Source organism: Triplophysa rosa, linkage group LG9 (genome assembly GCF_024868665.1).
Source record: "Triplophysa rosa linkage group LG9, Trosa_1v2, whole genome shotgun sequence".
Lineage (NCBI taxonomy): Eukaryota > Metazoa > Chordata > Actinopteri > Cypriniformes > Nemacheilidae > Triplophysa > Triplophysa rosa.
Genome location: NC_079898.1, coordinates 21848344 through 21864352, shown reverse-complemented (window position 1 = coordinate 21864352; position 16009 = coordinate 21848344).

The window sequence follows — 16009 nt, the reverse complement described above, 5'->3', positions numbered from 1 at the left end:
AAAAAATGGAAATAATTTCCATATATTCATCCTCCAGAGAGATCTTTATTATACTGTGATCCAAAACACCTGCGATTACAGTAGACCAGCCCTTGATTCATGTTTAAAAAAAATGTTAACGCTCTCTTAATGCAAGAGAACATCTTCTACACGTGTTTTCACTCACATTTGCCACTGATTCGCCATTGACAACACATTCATTAATTTAACATTAAGTAAAAGCTGAAGTGTGTTTTAAATAGGACACATGTAGCTGATATCCCCAAAATTGTAAGGAACATGTCGAGAGTGTTATCAAAGCATGGTATTCTGTGTTTATCATGAACTAAATGGTGAATCACGAGCAATTCATGGCAGGATCAGGTTTTTATCTGGCCAACTGCAATTCAGTTTAATGACACTAGTCTTACAGAATGTACACACTTAAACAGTTACCAAGGATTTTTCCCAATCCTAACATGTTAGAAATGTACAACTATAAAGGAGGGCACGGTTTAATGAAGTAAAAAAGAAAAGTAGAAAACAATGTGAACAGGTATTTAGCCATCTGCACAGGTTGTCAACGTTCACTCACGGCATCTGTTCTGAGTTTGAGGAGCCTCTCTCGCAGTCGAGTAATGAATAAATGATTCCGAGTGCGTCACATGTCACATCCATCAACACTCGTGTTAGGGACTTTCTGCACTAAGCATTGCTCTAGATGCAGTTAATTAAAATTTTTGTGATAAAATAATTAGCCTCACTTGCAGACAATAGGCTGGAAAATTCCTCTTCCTAATAATTAAAAGAAGAAGATAAGGGAGTGGGGAATTATTAAGTCTTTGTTGAGAGTGTAGTTGTAATTCTTTTTGTTCTGCAAAGGATGCTGGGTACAACGATGAGCATGTTTGACAATTATTTTGTAACAATATGTGTCATGGAGAAATGTATAATGTACACACACATAAAAGAACCTAAGTTTGCAATTGACAAGACTTTATCAGAACAATCAGACTGGGTAATATTCAAAACATAATCTCTAGAACAGAATAAAAGCAATATTTTCTATTAAAGAACATATCTTGTTCCGAAATATGACATGGAACAGGAAAAGAAAGAGTTCTGTGAGGTTACAAGCGAGATAATGTGATATAAAAAGAACATTGAGAATGACACAAATATATGTTCAGAAATATTATAATACAATGTTATTAGGTCCCAGTTTGGTGGCATCCAGCACACATAAAACATCTCTGCATGCTGGGAAATTTTATGACCCATGCAAGCAGTCTTAAAAATGATGTACTATCTACCAAAGATGGTCCAATGCAAAATGTTTCTTTAATAATTCAGCACCTTATTTTCTTTTCTTGTCAAATTATTGTACTTAAGCAGTTTCTTTCTTTTCTAGCCACACTATAACTTTCTATTCAAATGCATTGCTTCAACCTATCGGTGTCTGGAAAAGTATGAGAAAGGAGAGCTGTGATAAAAACAAGCCTACTGCTTTAGTTTGGTTATTAATTGAAGATTATTCTCACTATTGAAATTCAACAATGGGAGGAAGCATTGATGCAACCAGTTAAGACAAAGAAATTTAAGACTTAAAACACGAAATCGCATAAGATAAAGGAAGAGTTTCTCGTTGCTTTCTTTGAGAAATCATTGGAGTGTTTCGGTGTTCTTTTTATCTCCTAAGTTTCAACGAAGCAAAAAGTTTTAAAAAGACATTTCTAAAACGCTCTTGTTCTTGGGCCCTATCTTCACAATTTAGAAGATGCTTTCCGTCAGCAATGTGTTCCGAGTGTTTAAAGAGGGCTGGCTCAGACCTCGACGGAGAATTCGCCCATTTGTAGTGCACAGCGTGCAGATTTTCTCCCTTTTGTTGATTGTCAATTTGGCTGTGCTAAAATGAGCCACTAAATCAGCTCTCCATAGCTACAAACTGTCATTATATATGGAGTGTCAGACAGGGCCATACCAATCATTTTAGAAGTGATGCAATAAAGAAAATAACTATATTTGTAGCATGCTTGTATTGTCTTAGGGCTTCTCCTACAAGTGCCTGGTTTTTGGTTCCATTTTAAGCCCAAGTTTAGCCTTGACCACCAGATACAAGATTTTTCCCAATCTTAAACCACCCCTGGCGCACAGTTCATGTTCTGATTTACAGACATCACTCATAACACCACTGCCCATAAAATACTAATAAGCGAAACTAAATGTTTTAAAACTCAAAAGGAAAGAGTTTCGTACTAAAACATTCTTATACCAATAAGAACAAGGCTAAGACTAAGAAGCAGCTAAACAATGTCCATGAAGCTCGATGCTGAAGAACAGCCCTCCAATGCAATCTCACAGCAAAAATGTAACTATTTTACGATGTGGCTAATTAGTATAAATTAGTATGATCTCATTCGTACATTTTAGTACGATTTGCTTTTGCGCCAGTATTGCTTTTTTCACCTCGTAAAATAGTTACGACTGAGATCAGGTTGGGCCCTCCCAAAACTTGAGGATAGCTGACAGTTACCTTCTCACTGTTAAAGTCAACTTCCTGTACAGCGCGAGCTTATATGCCCCTTAGCCTTTTTCCTATTTGTTTACAACGCGATTTACAGCCAGCAGCACAGAGCAGCGAGAGACATGTGTCGAAAGTTAAACATTTGTTGGAATCACGATGCCGGCTCAACATAGTCATGTGTGTCAGCCATCGGCAAAGGACGATGATGGCATCGTCAATCAACCCAACCCTAGTTTTAAACCATTTCAGAATGAAGCATTTAGCATTTAATAGCATTTTTTTAAACTACTACTATTTTACAACATGACCCTGTTACAGTAGATCCAAATTACTCATCTGTAGACCTGGAAAACATATTTGGATCGACTCCAGAACATTTTCACCATGATTTCAAGCATCCATTACTTTAAAGCTTATCAAACAAAGATACCGTTAGGTGAGACTATGGAAATAAGGCTTAATTTAGCTTCTCATTAACAAAGCTACATTTTAAGTATCTCCATTGGGTTTGGGTTTGTTTCCTTTAGGGGATACTTGAAAACAGCGTCTACAAATTTTTGCTTTTCACATCTATGCCTCCTACCGAGTCTACGTTCCTGTGTAGAAAGATATGCGGTGTTTGACTTGAAATATTCTTAAAAAGTCCAAAGGGTTTCAGGTTTAACATTTATTCACACGTGCTGATACAAAGGGAATGTTTTCAAATGGATCGTGATTATGGTAATGCAATACATCGGGCAAAAGGCTAACAGGTACAAATGAGCCATTTTCGTCTTCAGTTACTTAAACTGAGCACCGCAGTGCGCTAAGAACCAATGTGTCTTATTATGCTGTTTATTAGGTGCTGTCTAATTCATTCTCACAAATCACGAACATAAATGTGACATGATTAAAACAAACACTCAAACAACTCAATTGAAAGCACAATGGCCACTTGCTAATGCTGCGTTTAAACTAATGCAATGCCATTGGACAAACACAGGAATCTTCTCCTCATGGGGTATATGTGCGTGCCATTGATGAAGCGCAAAAGAAGAGATCTCCCACTCAAAACCATTCTGAGTCACTCCATGCAAGGCTCATATTTACCAAACTGCTTTTTAGAGGCGCTGGTTGTTGTGTAAGCTCGAGGAAGGCAGCTGCATGTCAATGAAGCGCCGTGTCGTTCTACGGCTTCGGTAACGCAGGGTTCGCAAGATATTTTGAGATCTGGAGCAGTGAAAGTCTGCCGCTCCCGTCTGACTCTCAACAACGTATGTCATGATTTAAAGTGGCTGTCCCTGAATCCCGCAGAATACATGCCGTCGTGAAATCTGTGCGTGTATTACAAGAGGCTCTAAAGGCTCATTGCGCTTAAACTTCAATATAATTACAGTCTACCTTTACATAGTCAAATACAGGAATCATATAGTTAGGAAAGTAGTTTTCATCTGCCACAGGCTGTTTAGTTCTTACTACGAGAACTAGTTCTGCTGTCGTTTAGTTCTTACTAAACAACAGCAATCAACAGGGATTTATCTATTATCTTTATTTTAGTTTGATGGTTTTTAGAGAAAAAATAGCAGGAGACCTCTAGAGCCACATTATGTATGGCATATAAAGTCATTTGAACAAACATAAGAATGCTGAAAGCGTTTACACATAAAAAAACCTACAGAAGGCTTAAATTTGTCTGTGCACATTAAACTAAGATAATAATATGAACATATGAATCAAATTTGACACTGTGGCATTTTGGAGAAATCATCCATAAGTAAATTTTGCAAAAATAATGATTTTAAAATGAAATGTTTTTGTTTGCTTATTTTAAGTTCAGTGTAATGTCTAATACTGTTCAACTTAACAACCAGTACACGACCTGAACTAATGAGTGTGCCAAATTATGTGAACACATCCAACAAAAGTTATTATTCACCAAAGCGTCCCTAAATAACTAACAAATCAAATACACACAGGAAGCTGCAGTCCACATGGCTCTTTGTTTTTGTCAGTCTATTGTTAATTACACATACATATTAACAGTATATCTACAGTACATAGCCTACATGTACACCCTAAATGGTTAAGAGTATGCGGCATAACCGGTGTGCCCAAAGCTCAATTGGCAGAGCATTGTGTCAATGTGTTAGCAATGTCCAAGTCCTGGGTTCAATCCCCAAATGCATAAATGTCCCTTACAGAAAAGACACTTGTGATAACATGTGAAATGTGTGTTTTTGGAACATTTTTGTGTGAATCCAAAGTGAATTGCCATGTGAAACCCATATATGTCTCTGTGATATGTCTCCACATGCGATCATCACATGTTCTTCACATGTCACCACATGTTGCACATGTCATCCCATGGGTTTTACTTTGGATTCACACAAAAATATTCCAAAAACACATGTGAAACGTGTGTTTTTTGCACATGTTATGTTGTACACTAGTGATCACATGTGAAATTCATGTGTCTTTTCTGTATATATTCTATAAAAATAGGCTGCATTTATTATTCTTCGCTCAGCTTTTATTAATAAAAACATATGGAGAAACATTCTCTGCAAAAATATATCACATTAAATGTGTACTCTAGTTAACAGTAGCCAAATGCTTGTTAGTAAACTTACGCACAATCCATAGGGCCACATGCCAGCTCAATAACAGCAAGAAATCATTGCATGCAGAGTCAGTATATGGCCTGCAATCTTATGTGGTCGCCTCACATGCTTTCATGAACTGATCTCTGTCAACTTATTTTTGAAATAAACAAAACCATGTCAAAAAGACAACTGAGGAAAACAAGGCATCACATGCTCAAAAGTTTGCCATTGATTCTCATGCACAACTGACAAACAACAAGACGCTAACTGACAGCATCACTGACAGAGGCAAAGCCATCAGAGCCGCCTCTGATACCAAAGGGTAAAGCGGGTCAGAACAAGCATATTTTAGTATTTGGATTTGTTAAGCAACTGCCTAGCGAGATAACGCCGTGTTTTATTTTTCAGTCAGCTCTTTTGCTAAAGATAAAGTCATCATAAAGGCCATAAACGGAAAGGGCAAATGGGCTTGTAGGCTTTTTTCAATTTGCAAGCTTTCTCCACCAGCAGAGATAAGACACACTGCATCTCTCAGATGAAAACAAGGCAATAACAAAAAAGGGAAAAAACTTCTAAGTAACTACCCACAACATTGCTCCGCCTTTGAGCACCTCAACAAAAAAACTCTAAAGATCACAGAGAGATCAGTAAACAGAGCGAAGAGGCAACAATGGGCAGCATAATGATGCTAATTCTATGAATATTAATGGTTTACAAGAAATGTATTTTATTTATAATCAATACTCATTAAACACGCAGAGGTAACATTGCCATGTTTCTTTTTCTCTCCCTTTACAGTGTTTTGACAGAACATGTTGGACTGCACCTCTAGCGAGGGCAGATCAATTGGCCGGTCTTTATTGACAAAATGACAAGATCCCCCCTCCCTCTACAACCCTGCAGAGGCTGCACGTGAGAGGTACAATAAGGACCACAGGCAGGAGCATATAAATACCCATGCAGCTCACACGGGGTAAATGGAAGGATTATATTCAATCACTTTGCAAATAGTTTGGAGATATTAATGAGGTAATTTGTGTTGTACATCTCCAGGGGAATTTCATGGGAGAACTCCAGGAGGATTCATTTCTCACTTTTGGGGACTATGCAGCTGGACTAAAAAGCCTGCACCCATTACATAGGGAAATTGTTGAATTTACAGCCAGTAACCTGGAAAAACTGGGTATGAGAGAAAAGCGTGCGAGAGAGATGTTGGTCCATATGAACATGTTTAGAAAGGCTGATACGGTATGTACAACAAAACAATATTAACCAATAAATAAGAGATTGTGATGTTTTAGTATCATATTTTGGTTTATATTCCCTAACACTGATTTCTCTCTGATATTTTAAAATATCGTTTAATAATATTAAATGACACGTCTGCAAATCACCAACACATCACTCCTTATTCAAAGCAACAAACTGAACAACACAGTACCCAGCCTCTACATAGTAGCTTATATTAAACCATGCAGTACCAATATAAACATTATAATACACAACAGCGTTATAATATAATATAACACCTGTCAATCTAGAAAAAGAAAAACGGAACACTTCACAGTGTGCCTCGCTCTGATGTCATCCACTGACCCCACAGAAAGATGCTGCATCGAACACTGAAATATACGTCAAGGGCGCAGCCATATTGGACCGGTCAAGACGTACCATTTAGCATTTGTGTACTTCACTTTTATACCGTAAATCTTTGAAATCGGTTGACTGTAAATGTAAATTATAAATGTAAACATTATTTATCCCCGTTAACTCATATGTTTTCAATGGAGAATTTGTCCGATCCAAAACAGTGGACTAACGTTAGCTGTCTTATCACGTCAATGCACACCATAAGACGCTTCACTCTTACTAATAATAAAACTTACCTATGGGTCCTGGAGTTACATCCTCCGCTCCTTATCTGTGGTAAATATAACGTTATATATAATCTCGTCAAACACTCGTTTCCTGATTTTGTAATCCCGCAATACTATTTAGATAAACGCTATTTGTGACTATAAAGCTCCCACACCGGTCGCTTTTATCACAAGCAAGCGTGATGACGCACTACAGGTAGAGTGATCCTAAATGCTGGTTGGCTTCGGCTTGATCAGTTCTACTAATGATGGCTGTTATGCGGAAGGAAACCGTGTGCTTGTATTTCGGAGGTAAACTTGCAGGCTTCAGCATAAAGGAAACGTGTGGTTGAAAACAAATACGTCTGAGTTATAATAAGTAATTATATCCTCCACGTTAATGTAAACAGGTTAAAAGTCACACTACTGCACCACGTCCGTGGCTTTGTAAAGTTTGTTTTCGCAACAGGTGCTCTAATCCTAAACTTTAGCTAATAGCTCCACCTGCTATGCGTGAGATAACAGTGCACCTAATTGGACATCACGCATGCAGCGATTGATCGTGATTGTGGTGATCGTAACAGAAATAATGCTGCCTGCACGTGCTCTCGGAAATTCGACAATTCCCAATTCAGCCCGAAAATAATTTATGGAATTGTGCCCTTTTAATGCTAACAGAAACGTGTAATGTTTAAATGCTACTAAATCATTAGTAACATTATTGCTTTAATGATACTAAATCTTTTGAATGTTCGTAAATCCAGACATTACTTCCGCGTTTGTGGTGGGAAATATCCCACTTCCGAGTATACATACATCAGGTAACTGTTATTTTTTATAATTTAAAACAATAAAATGGCAAATCAACAAAATTGACTATGGTCTTATAGTAATTATAGTTGAACCATGATATTTATAGTAAAATTATTGTAGTACAATTTGTAGTCCATTCACCAAAATCTCTTCACTTTAACTATAAAACCATGGTTAATGTTCAGAATATTATGTTTGGTTAGATGTTGCATGTGTAAGGGATAATCCAAAGCTAGCCGTGCCTGGAGGCCAAGAACCACCCGACGCGATGCGAAGTGCATTAAAATCCTTTAACGCACGGCTAGCTGTGGATTATCCCTCTTATACCATGGTCATTTGCCAAATTAAATCTTTTATTGATGTTTACAGTGAAATTTTAGATCAAACAGGTGAAAATTACAGTGATTTTGTCAGTTAAATTTCAAATGTAGTCAAACTTACTGGAGCTACCTGTGCGTTAAAGGGTTTTAATGCACACCTTCCAGCCAATCAGAATCGAGTATTCAAAAAGACCATGGTATAATGATAAACTGATGCATTTAATCTGGAAACTTTGTAAACATGAAATGACAATATGAGCTGTTTACCATTTAAAACATCAAGGTCCTTTATGTAGTTCTTTCATGTTCTTTTGGTTCCCAGCTGCTGGAAAACATCCCACACATTAGCAGTAGTGTTTCTATAATGGGTTTTTGTTTCTTCAGCATGGAAGATATACTGTACATTTTACAAAAGGTTGCACAAAATCCCAAACCAGGACCAGTTGTAATGAAATTGCACAAGGACCACAGTGTAACTGCACAGCATCTGATTACAACTACGATCGTCTGTCTGGCACATGGTTGTTCCACCCTGCTGAAAAGACCAGCTTTGACCAGTTTAAATTTCCCTGCTGGTCTAGGCTGGTTTACGTTGCTTAGTGCCAAGCTTCTTATGCAGTCTGATGGGGACACCAGCATCCAAAACACAACATAAGCTGGTGACCGTCTCCGCTGGTCTTTTCAGCAGGGCAGCCCACAGGCGCAGCATGAGATAGCACATCAGTCAGCCCTGTGTCACAGCCTCTCATTTAGAGGTTGATGAATGCCACCCAGGAACCCAGCGGCCGCTCTGAAAGATGAAAACTTTGAGCTGTCAGGGAACGTTTTGGATGGCACGGTTGATAGGGCAAACGCAGCCAAGCCATATCGCACACTGCTCTCAGCAGAGGGTCCAGAGACAGGCTCACCGCCACCAATTAAATGCGGGCTACGATCACCTTGGATGGACACGGGGCAGTGGTCTGTACAGGCTTGCTGTGTTTTGACAAATAACAATTAGCCCTGGTCTAGGAAAGCATGAGAGCACAGATGTAAGCAATCTACAAACAGGAAAGGAGATATTGAGTTCGATAGCCGGTGAAATTCTATTTACATAACTCAGAGAAAACACAATAGAGATTTTTCTTCCTTTTTCTAACCATACCAAAATCAGAGCTATTTTGGGGCGTTAAACTCGGCACACATAGAAGCTTGAGGTTTTTACAGTTTTGCATTTCTTAACAAGGCATTTTATTGATGCTCTTATCGCCAGCGTGTCTTCACTTTCTCTCTAAAGTCCAAGTCTTGAATCTGTACTGCTGGGAATTACCGTGTTGTGCTTTTAATCAGGTAATATCTATACAACACCAGGGAGTCTTTGTTTGCAGTGCGGCGCAGGGCTGTTCTGAAACAGGATCAACATAGCAAATGAAGTTAACACCAGAGGGTGCCAAAGCTTTTTGTGTTTCCACACATCAAATTGCTCCTGTTTTTAACCTATCCTCCCCTCCCCCCTTTATCCATATTGTGTTTTATAAAAAGGGGGTTAATTCCCAACCATACCCTTCCTAATAGTTTGCAGGATTCGAAAATATCTGTTTTTCAGTCTCTGCCACCTTAGGGAAATAAATCCAGGAAGCTGCTAAGAAGCTTGGCCACATTGAACTGTCAAAACAGAACCGTTCAAAGGCTTTATTGGCAGAATTTAAAAGCAGTAGGTAGTGTGTGTGAGGCCAACTCTCCGAGCGATGGGCTTTTTCTCGTGAGGGTCTAGAAATATTGCAGCAGACGGTCTTCACCACTGTCATTGTTCGCATTGCGACCCAGGACACAGCCACTGGAAATGTGCCCCAATACTTGAATGACCTGCCAAATGGGCAGTAATAAACACTATTAGTAATCACCTCAGTGTTGGGCCGAGCCCATCCTGCATTCCTTCGGCTGCCAAAATCATTTGGGGGCTTGGAGGTGGGGTTGGAGAGCTGACAGTAGAGAAAAGAATGGAGTTGGGGAGTTATAGATGAGGAAAGTGAACTTGCTTCAACTTATGCCCCGACTTAAAGGGACAGTTCACCCCAAAATTTAAATTCAAGTTGTTCCAAATCAGTATAAATTTCTTTGTTCTGATGAACACAGAGAAAGATATTTGGAAGAATGCTTAGAACCAAACGGTTCTTGGCCACCATTGACTACCATAGTGGGAAAAATGACAATGGTTGTCAAAAGTGTCCCAGAACTGTTTGCTGTCCTACATTTTCAAAATAGATACAATAGATAGTGTTCAATAGAACAAAGAAATTCATAAAGCAATTTTTCCTAGTCAATGGTGGACAAGAACTGTTTGGTTACATGCATTATTCAGATTTGGAACAACTCGAGGGTGAGTAAATGAAGACAGAATTTTCATTTTGGGGTGAACTGTTCCTTTAACGCATTTTCCTTTCTGGAACAGGAACGTCAATATTAGACCCTATGATACCACAACTACAACAGAGGACTTGCAATGACTAAGGTAAGTTTATTGGGTCTGAATTTTTCCAATTGGCTGACATTTAAATGGTGTAAAGTTCACTAGTCATCCTATTTCTAAGAATGTTTAGACCACAGTCAAATTCTAATAAATGATGTTAGTTTGGACATGTGAGCACGGGCGTCGCACCCGTGGGGGATGTGGGTGTTTTAACACCCACACTTTTCCCGGTGAGAGGGTTCAACACCCGCACTTTTTCTGCAGTTTTTCCGCAGTTTTGCACAAATGCCTTACAGCAGTCGCTCCTCCGTTTCTCTGGCCGCTCTGTGTCTGCGCTCGCTGCGGCTGCCTCCTCTCCCCTCCCTCTCAAACATGACACCGGCTTTGAGTGTGACCGGCTGATGATTGGCTGTTCTGCCTTAAGTCCCACCTCTCTTGGTGTGTTAGATTTATCGGTCAGCTCGTGCTGAGGAGGCGGGAACTTATGGTTATGGTTATTTACATCTCCCTTTTCCAGGTACTTTGAATGAGTGTTTATGCTTTCGAGGTTTTTAAATAAGCTTGATATGTGTTTGGGAAGATGTTCTGTTTATGTTTTGTTGACATGTCGAGTGTTTTCTGTATTATATTTCATTTTTTAGACTAATGCTAATTGCTAATTGGGATATTGTTCAGCAGCTAGCTAAATTCAGTTATGTATGTGGCATGCAATGTATGAAGTAACTGTGATGAAGTAGGCAGGGAATTGACGTGGAGGAGGGACAAATTGTCATTGTTAACCAGTGTATTTATGGGTTTATTGCCAGTGCAATTGATTTTGATATTTTGAGCATTGTTTGTTGATTAGCTGAATACTTTTGTGGATACTTACCTGTTGTGTTTGATTGTACCTGTTGAGGAGAAAAAAGTGAGAAATGATGTCATTGTTTGCATACCTGTTGAAGAACTCTGAAAGAAAAGTGTATATTATTTTAATGCTTAAAAACAGTAAATTGTTACATTATTTATACCACCAGAGAAAAAGCTTTGTGTGGGCGTTTTTTTTTATATTTTATATCTCCCCTTTTCAAAGCGCCAGTAAGCAAAATTTAGCAGTCTCAGTCACAGTCCTGTCAGACCCATGTCACTATCAAGCTTACCACCGAGTGTGTTTTTATACTTTTCTAGTATCACTCATTTAAATGCGTTATAGGCTACCTTTTGTACCCTTCTGTCATTGTTAACAAACAAACCACATCCATCCCCCTCACTTTTGAAAAGCTTGCTACGCCCCTGCATGTGAGGGCATAGATAATAAAGTTTTTAAGCTTTAATATAATACAATGCTGAGTATAAATAATTGTTTAAAAATATTACAATTACAAATCAAATGTACCTAACCAGTACAGTTTTTAATAGCATGTGTCGAAACGCATGAAGCGACTCTTTAACCATATAAAAAAAGTTCTTATATTGATTTTAATTACAGTAAGTATAGTCATACCAGTTGGGGTGTTGAAATGAACTATGTTTAACAACTTAACCCCACATTCCCTCTTCTCATCAGACATAACATATTTGTTTTAAATTCTTATGATTTAGAGTTCAAATCTGGCCATTTTTTTTCTTCTTTAAACATAATTATCATGGTTGCTTTAGTTTGAAACTGAGAGTGGGTGCATTGTAAACCAATATGTTTGCTATCTTAACCTCATAAAAGTTCTGGCTCTTCTATGATTTGTCACAGGAGATCGGATATAAATTCCATGGCTAAGTCGTGCATGTCGAAGACATTTTGGGATATGTGCTAGAGATGCTGCCAGGAATGGCTCCCAGTGTGGCAGGCGGACACTAGGAGTGACAGATGTCTGATATGCTGGTGTGGATTTGCCAAACCATGGTTTCATCCTCTATCCTGGCTGATGAGTCCCATTACAACAGCAAATTGAATGCTCCCATAACCATATGCAGCTTCGGAAGTGACTCGGAGACATTATCCAGAAGAAAATCTTTTAATGATTAAGTGTGCTGATCACATGACAACACTGTTCCAAACCAAAGCTTTGCTGACAGTTTGCTGTTTGCATATTGCTTAGGTTACACTGATACTGTTACATATTTGTAAATAACAAATAATGGGTAAATTAGTCATTTTTTATTGAATATGTGTGAAGAGTTAAACAGATACCTCCATTTTTAAAAATGTTCATAAATCATGTTTTTCATTGTGCATTCCAATTAATATCAATCAAACTGCAGTTGGATTGTTTTGTTATAGTAATAATAACTAAACAAAAAAATCTAACTAACACAAGAAAACACAATAAAAACATAACACAATAAAGGAACATGATTTTAGAAAATTAAAAAAGTTGAGTAATCTGTTTTTGCAAGTAAACTCTTCATGTGTTATTCAATCATACAATATTTATAATCCGTATTTTAAATATTGGACACTGTGACTGTGTGTCTTTTTTAGTCACAGTGGATGCATACAATGTTAAAATTTGGCCAAAAGAAGGTATATCTTTGAACTCGTACCTTGTGGAACAGCCTTCATTTTAAAAGTATGCCTATATGGTGACTTGCAATGCTGACTATGTAGTCGGCTCACTAGGTTGTATATGTTAGAGTTGAGAAACTGTCCATAAAAATGTACAGACTGTCTCTGCTTTTCTTTTTATTCGCGATTGTCTTGTCTGCGTCTGAGGAAACTGGATTATTAATTGGATAAGTGGAAAGCCCCACACTTGCAGAAATAAGTCTAGGAGGTTTTGATTAATTTATTTCCCGGGCAAAGTAAAAAAAAATGATAAAACCTCTCTTCTAATGCAGAGTGAAAAGGTTTATCCTTTCACATAATGTTCCATCCAGCATTGCTCACAGTGACAAGCAGTAGAATTGAATTAGGAAGATGTGGCTCGGGGCTCTGCTACAGCTGTGGATGTTTGATATGGGGTTTAAGGTGAGAGTAAAGCTGGCTGGACCTGAAAGACCAGTCAAGACACATTCAATATTAAATACCAGGCTTAGAGTGATGTCTCAGAAACCGATTTTGGGCTTTACTCCCATGGAACGAGTAAAATTAATGTCACATTATGAAATAGTTGGGATAAAGGAAGATTTAAGCAAGTAGCGATGTTTGGAAGCTATTTTTGAATAACTCTTCACTTGTGAAGGTGGCCATAGAACATGAATATCATATATCCATTACTTGATAGATTTGATTTGATTCCTGGAAAACACCTAAAATGCCAAATGTGTAACATGTCGTAAAATTGTGACAACATGGTCAGTTTCTTTGGCTTTTCTTTAGTGCATTTCCAACAAAATGATTTTTGCCAACAATTACACAATTGCATAAAAATGAGGCTTTTTTTCTACATTTTTGCAACCATAAAACACATTATACTGTATATTACAAAATAAAAAAATGTGTTTATCCAAAATATTTGTCATTCTGTCATTAATTATCATTCCAAACCATCATGCGGTTATATTTTCTGTAGAATGCAGAGATAAAAAACCTAACCCAGCTCTGTTTTATACAACGTCCGTAATGGCAATGTCTGTCTAGCTCTGAAAACAACATTAAAACATAATAAAGGTGTTCCTCAAGTATTCTAAAAGCATTACTACAAACAATAAAAACAATGTCTTTATGAGGCACATAAAGAAATTTAAATCATCATTTAATGAAAATCTGTATCTCCCTTGAAGCTTGCACATCTAAGCCACGTCCAGGTTTAAAAAGTGGCAGTTTTATGCCACAACTACATTGGTTTTCTGATGTATAGCTAAATGTAATGAGCCATTTGATAAATTCTGGGTGTGAAGGCATGAGTTGAACAGAATTTTACTGAATTAAAACATACTGCATATATTTTTATGTACTGTATATACAGTATATGCATGGCTTGAACTATAGCACATATTTTTTTGTATGTTTATATACAGCCGTACAAAAAAATTAAGAGACCGTTTTTCTGATTTTAAAACTTACTGCTTAGGTAGGCTATGTGTTTAGGTAAAATTATCCTTTTTTCCTTCTGTGAACTACTAACAATATTTCTCCCAAATTTCAAATAAAAATATTTTTTCTATTTGCATTTATTTGCAGAAAATGAAAACTGGAGAAACGGGTCAAAGTAATGGAACATATTTTTTCAGACCTCAAATACTGCAAAGAAAACAAGTTCATATTCACTTATAAGCAATACAACAGTAATATTTGTACATTCATTTAGGAAAAGTAAAAAAAAATTTGATCACAGTTTTCATGTGTCTTGTCATGCTGTCAGTCTTTCACATTGCTGTTGGATGACTTTGTAACTCCTGAGGTTTGATTTTGTTGAAATTCAAAATACACTGGACCTGAATGGTCACAATACATCTAGAATTGCTGATTTCGATGAAAATTTAGAATGGTCTCTTAATTTTTTTCTGCTGCTGCATATTATGTATTTTATTATTTAAATTATTATAAATTCTGTGTTCATTCACAGACAAAAACAGAAACAGCACACAGGCCTGCTTCAACACTGAGGTGAGTAAACAATGACTTTACATTTTTTCTTTAAACCACCAAACCACAAGCACTGGACAAATTGAAATCTTAGGAGCGTTTACCATTAACCATAAATCTCACAGCTGTACGTTTGCAGTTTGCTCTGTATTGATTATACAATATACATCATGTCAAATAGAGTCAATGTAATCGAAACACAAACGAGAGCACGATGGGAACAGACAACGTTTAGAAAACACACGGGAATGCCTAACCCTTCGCTTTCTGAACAGAAATAACAACAGCACATGTAAATGGAATAATGGAATAATGAAGATAAAGTAGACTTCACTACGATGTTGGGATGCAACTTCCCTCACAGAAGCTCGGTGGTGGAGTTGAGAGGAGTAACAGGATGAGTCCTCAAATGCAATGATCGGATTTCTAGGTTTGCTACAATCACCTCCAGAATGAGTCTGTGTGCCAATGAAATGTAGATGACTCTGAATACATTTGCTTATCCAAAAACATCTGATCAGTTTAGAGAAGGGCAGAACATTGAAATCCTTAGGGTCCTCGCATCTCTTTCATGTCCATCAGCTCTACCTCGCCGCTTGATTGCGGCTGATGGAACGTCTGAACGTCTCCGACACAAGATGGAATAGGAAATCAGTTTGGCTAATCAGTCATAAAGCTGAGAGCTGCCCAGGGAGAAGAAATGGAGCCAGAACGCATGCAAACAGGCATAAGTTAAGAGAACATGAAAGCTGGCATTGCCATGGGAACCACGGTGCGCGTCTGAATGAAAATGTATCACCACGGCGGTGAAATAGATGACGTTTTCCTCTTTCAGCCAAACCTCAAATTAACTCCGCTTATAAAGGAAGGGCAACAAAGACAGAGCAATATCTTGCGTAGATGATTTTGGGGATAATAGCTTGATGCGTGCGGAATGCAACTCATTCTCGGCTCGGTTTTGTATGCATGCAAAGATGCTTTG